Consider the following 6374-nt stretch of genomic DNA (forward strand, 5'->3'; position numbering starts at 1 on the left):
TATATATATATATCAGTCCATGTGTATAGTTAATATTTTCTTATGGAAATATTTTTAAACACAGTAGTACATGGATAAATATTACACTCCTCTTGCGCAAACTTGAACAGTTGATGAATGGTGATCTTATTTTATTTTAGAGGAAATTGTGGAAACAAAAGTAATATGATCTACCAAAAATCTTTTAAGATATCAAAAGCTTACACTCAAAATGATTGTTGTTATTTATTAGGAAAAGGGGAGGTGTCCCTGAAATAGATTATGTCCTCAATGAATTTGAAATTTTTCACTATAGAAATTTGAGTGTGTTAATTTAATTTCTTTTTTTTTTGGTTTAGTTTACTTTTTATTTTTTATACAGTACATCTACAAGACATTAATTAAACATGTTTCTTGACATTCTTTTTTATGTGTTGACTACTTACATCCTTTTGTATAGGACTATTTTATATTATATTGAAATTCATTTTTTTTTTTTTTTGCTGAATATTCTTTCACAGATTCATTCAATAAATTGATACATGTATCAAATATCTACTATCAGTAAAAAGGAAAAAAGTTAATTAACTGTAACTTTTTTTGTAACATTTGCTAGCTTTGTTATTCTATTTTTCAAACTTTTAGATAACATTGTAACTTTTATTGAATGTGAAATGGAGAACAGGGAAAGGTTCATCTTCGCTAGCCAAGGGTTTCGGATCAGAAACCCTTGGCTAGCGAAGATGGGAAAGGTTGTCTGATTTAACATTACTTCTGAATTCACAACCTACCTAAAAGAGAGATGAAATTCAAAATAAAAAATGTTCATCGAAATTACGATAATATTTATTTATCTACCAGTACATGAATCAAAACGCTGCAAATGTTTGGGCAATTCATATTAAAACTACATGACATTGTAATTGTTTATGATTGGCCTTGTCATTTATAAATTCTCAGCTTAACAAGTACCCTATTTATCACCCACTAAGGGCCTAAAATGTCTTGTATTTTAACAGAATGAAGTTGAATTTTGCATGTTAAAACAAAATTGGGCAAGAAATTTCTGAAAGTATAGCAGATTGTGTGGTTATTTTGGTTTTGTGTATCAAATCACCAATTTTCGCCTATTTTAATATATATAGCAATCATTGAAGCTGTCCTTTACATTTATATGTACTTGTGGTATATATTATTTTGTATCACATATCCCATGATCTGTGATTTTGTTAATGTCAAGAGTATAATAATCATAATGTTTTCTCTGTTTATGTTTTAGAAATATTTTTATTAATTATTAATATATTATCGTTGATTGTATTGTGTGGTATTTTAACAACTATTTACACAGACACTGTTTTCTTTTTTATTTCTTCAGCTGGACTTTAAAGTGATCAAAATGTTTTATAATCCAGACTTTATTTGTTTATTGTTTTCTATCTGTTCTAAATAAATTTCTATGTTTAAAATTTTCATCGACTTTTTTTTTAATTAGTAGAGTACTGTCGGAGTTGCTTCTCTTTAATATAAGCTCTAAGTTTAACAAGCTATTATACTGCTGTGTACAATAGATATTATAAAGTTTTTCTCTAATTATAGAATTTCAAGCATTCATGCAACAAAGTAATTAGATTATTTATAAATCGGAACTGATGGATATAATATAATTTCTACAGAAGGTAATAATGCCAAACAATTTAATGATATAAAAGTTCATTCTTTTTTTTATTTTTAAATTAATGTGCAGACTATTTGTGATTACTAAGTCATACATGTATATATATTTCTATTTTGTATACTAGTAGAAAGTTTGAACTGAATGTAGAGAAGTAAATGACATACTTCTATCTAAAATTATATGCTCCCATCATTTCCTTATTTTAGATGTAAAGGAATTCAAGAGTGTGTATACCAATGTTCAATAATTGATTAAATAATACATGTACCGGTAATAAAAAATTAATCATCATTTTGATCAATTTTTAGAAGGAGTCACCTATATACATGTACCAGTATTATCATCTTATTTTAATTTTTAGTTTTCCTTTCAATATACATTTTAACACTGGAAGGTACAGATATTTAAAATTCATAAGTTACAAAAAAATGAAGGGACAAATTTGCTTTATTTAAAAAAATTTTTTTTTTATAAATATGCAATCGTATAAATGTGAGAAAAACACCAACTTGCAAAGCCCGTAAGACCTCTTGTAAGAATCCGAGTATGGTCTGTATCATATATCAGCTGAGACCGTAATAGACTCATCTTCTATGTAAATATAAACTATCATTTAGAAAACTTCTCTCTCTCTCTGTTAGTGTGTAGGTTATTATTAATTTTTTTTTTTTTTTTTGGTTTTTGTTTTTTACATGTACCTTTGTATGCCCAAAAGGGCCCAGAATTTGGAAATAAAATTATCTTATCAATTTGACAAAATTAATGGAAATCACTATTTACCCTTGGATTTTTTTAATGTAAAAATTTTCAGATATGTTGATGTTAATTTTGGCTTGAAAAACATGAGTAAAACTTGATAATTTCATCTCGACCGAGTAACACGGCGAGGCACGATGTTGCAGTAGATCTACATTGAGTTGAACATGGGTAAAATAAAATTGACAAGTCAAGTATCGTTTGAAAATTTTATCTTGAAGTTTACCAGTATTATTTTACCGAGTTAAAGATTTTTCTCCATGAAATGTAAGAAAGATTGAAAGGTCCGGTTAAATGGCGGGTCGACTGCAAGTGGGAGCGAATTGTCAAGACACCGTTCGGAGACTTTCTGGTATTTAGACCATCCTTGTGATCCAAAACTTTTGGAAGAAAAATTCCAACTTCCAGTTGAAGATTTCAGGTAAACCTCTATTCTTTTTGTTTTGTGATAAGCATGTGATTATTTAACAGCGTAATCGTATTTACAGGAATGTGTATAACGTTACCTCGCTAACGTTATATTTTGCATTTCACCTGAAGGCTGATATTTTGTCTGTTGACATTTTGATAGAAAATAACTATACCGACTTTACTCTGTTACTGATATAAGTCCAAGACATAATCTGAAAGGTCTGTTGGATAAGTCTTCCTTATATAGTTTAATCTGAATCAGACAATTTTGATGTAATTGGGCTCAGAGAATGGAATAGGTGGCGGATCCAGAATAAGGGATGTGTTCATGTCCAACCAACCCACACTAAACACTGCTAAATACTCTATATATACTCGGTCCCAGGTTTTTTTTTTTTTTTTGGGGGGGGGGGGGGTTGTGCAGTTGACATATGATTTTGTTTTGAATTTTTTTTTATCTATTAATAATATATGCCTAAACTTAGCTGCAGGACTGTAGCTCCCGGTCTGAAAAAATTCGGATGGACGACCCGGGAGCTACAGTGCCTCCCATAGTAAAAAACTGCAATTTACGGTGCACAAAAAATTGCGCTAGTTTTGGACATTTTAACCTTATTTTCATACAAATTCTGTACAAATCTTTGATCCCAAAATTCCTCGGACATTTTACTACAGATATCGTAACTTCACTTACCTCTGATAGTCTTTTAAACACCATAACCAGCCCTGTAAATTAAAGAGGTGCAAGTTTGTTTACATTTAAAAATGGCGACTCTCGATCTCGACGTAAATTAGCATCCTTCTTTTTCCGAGGTCGGTTATCATGTTTAAGAGAAGATCTGAGGCAAGTGTAGTGACGATATCAGTAGTAAATTTGCTGAAGAATTTAATGGTACTTATTATTTTTACAGAATTTGTATGAAAATAAGGTTAATAAGTCCAAAACTAGCGCAATATTTTGTGCGCCGTAAATTGCAGTTTTTTACTATGGGAGGCACTGTAGCTCCCAGGTCGTCCATCCAAATTTTTTCAGACCGGGAGCTACAGTCCTGCAGCTAGCCTAAACTATGTTCATTCGGTTGAATTAAGACCAAGATTTTTCTTGAAAAGTCAATTCTTAAATAAAGGCAAAAAATAAAAAGTACATGCGTATACAAGGAATGTGCCTTGCATGGCTATCACAGAACTTTTTTGGTACTAGAGGTAGGTTTCTCTTAATTGGGAAAACCATTGACTAAAATTTGCCCATAAATTATGTCACTATTAAAAGAATAGCAAGTACTTTTGATGTTATTATATACCATGTATGTTACTATTATTCTATAGTTAATATTGATATAGTCTGTCCCAGGTAACTGCTTTCATCAATTTTTGATGATTTTACACAAGAAAACACATTGCTAAAGAAGTACAATAAAAATCAGTATAAGGGGAAAAATCCAAGATTTCTTCATTGACACTTCGTTCATATTTAAACATGAGAAATTAACACAAAAGAAATCAAATTTCGTACGGAGATTAATGATAGGAAATGTTTACATCTTTTCTCCATTCGTAAATACTTTGGACACCTTACATATCCCCATAGAATTTCTATTGTTGGTAACTTGGTAGTGTATTGAACCTGAAGCAGGAGAAGGGGTGTTTCAAAATAGAAATTGTGGATTTTTTTTCATTCTAGTGGATGAACACAGTTTTGGCACAAAAGTACCAGTATTTATGATTATCAAAATTTTAGCAAAAAAAGGTGGAAGCAGAAATTTGGGACTGGGTGTAAAATTTTTGGTTTAAAATCTTCGCATTCGCAAACCTGTGATCAGTAGATTTTTTCCTCTTAACAAGCAGCACTAAGATATATATCTTTCTTCTGAGCTGACATCGCCCTCTGCAGCTTTCTGCTTTCTTCATAAATTGTACTTTACATGTATTTATGTCACTTAGAACTTTTATTATAAATATTGAACAGTATTCAATATATTTTAAATTAATATATAAACATTTCTATCTAGTAGCATGTATGTTTAATTATCACCATATTTTGTTGAATAATCAGAATTGTATTTGATTCTTAATGAAAAAAAAGGTAACTTTACACAAATATAGCGTAGATTCAGGTGATGCAGGAAAGAATTTCTTCAAAATTAGGAAAACAATGAATATTTGGACCAATGTAAGTTAATTAAATATTTATACATCTCTTTCAAACATTTAGACTACCTGGTAGAAGACATACAGGTAGCCTGGTACTTGTAGTTTTCTCTCCTTTGTATTAGATTGAATTAGAAAAATGCAAAAAATGTAAAACTGATAAATACATGTGCATGTATTTAGACAAAATTTATGTCTCAGATTGTTGAACAATAAAACATTCCCATGTTGAATTCTTGCCCTCTCCATTTTACAACTTTTTTTGGTGTAAAATAGATTGTAAAAGAAAGCATCTGAAATTCCAACAGATATAGTATGCATACCGTTATGTAAATTTTCATGCATCAAACTATGCACTTCATTAATTTTCCTGCTCAATGTGTTTTACCAGGTATATACCGGTATATGCAGATATAAATATTTTTGACAAAATTCCAAGTTTAAAAAATGCTCGTATTGTTTTTACCTGTAAAAAGTATTGTTTACATTTTTATATGTCAAATCTCATGACCAAGAAGGTCACAAACTTGTTTTGTTTGGTCCCATTGTTATTTGACATACCGGTACATGTTGTATAACAGAACTGCAAAGCGTTTTTTTTTTTAGATAAATAATTACCAAAAAGCTATCTCAAATACATGGCAGCTATTATATGAAATGATGGTAGTTAGTATTCATTTAGATAGGTCCAACACAGACAGTATTTATTATTATATTTTTTTTATGTGTACAGACAGTACTTACCGGTATCACTTTTTTTATGTGCAAGTTACATTTGCATGTGGATTTTATTTTTCTGTCATCAAATTATTTTGTAACGTTCATGCACATGCACTAGACCATGTAAATGGAATTTTGAAAATGTATGATATAGTATTTAAAATCATAAAAAAGAATGAAATTTATTAACCACTATATTGAAAAAAAAAATTATATTAATGAATTTGTCCCCACACCCCTTGGCCCTCCCCCATCCCCAGCTCCACATTGTTTCTTTATGTGCTTTGTTGAACAAATTTTTGAAAAAAAAGTACAAAGGAACTTTATCTCTTCTCGTAAAAATGGATGCTTGTTACAGTTCTTTAAAATAAAGGCTGTCAAAATTTAATCACAGGGTGTGTGATATATAAGGGCAATGTATTACACAGATAGTTACAGGGCTGACAGCCTACTGACAAAGCTACCTCTTTATTAGATACCTTTGTATCCACATTTTTTATTGTATGAAAGGAAAGTTGCTTCTCCTGATGGTTATTGTGATAAGGAAAGGGTAATTTTCAATTCAATCTGTCTGGAAGCTTTTTGGGATATTACATAATCCCAGACCCAATTGCCTTCCTCTCCATACAACCCACAGTGATTGCTATGAGAATCTGTTTATTGTTCATGTGTGCATCCATGC

General features: G+C 30.3%; 1 long non-coding RNA gene across 1 annotated transcript; it reads left to right on the plus strand.

The window, feature by feature from the left end:
• Positions 1–479: 479 nt before the first annotated feature.
• Positions 480–1918, plus strand: LOC128166652 (uncharacterized). Its single transcript, XR_008241163.1, has 2 exons — positions 480–670; positions 732–1918. It is a non-coding gene; the product is annotated as an uncharacterized LOC128166652 (long non-coding RNA).
• The last annotated feature ends 4456 nt before the right edge of the window (positions 1919–6374 follow it).

Source organism: Crassostrea angulata, chromosome 10, assembly GCF_025612915.1.
Source record: "Crassostrea angulata isolate pt1a10 chromosome 10, ASM2561291v2, whole genome shotgun sequence".
NCBI lineage: Eukaryota > Metazoa > Mollusca > Bivalvia > Ostreida > Ostreidae > Magallana > Magallana angulata.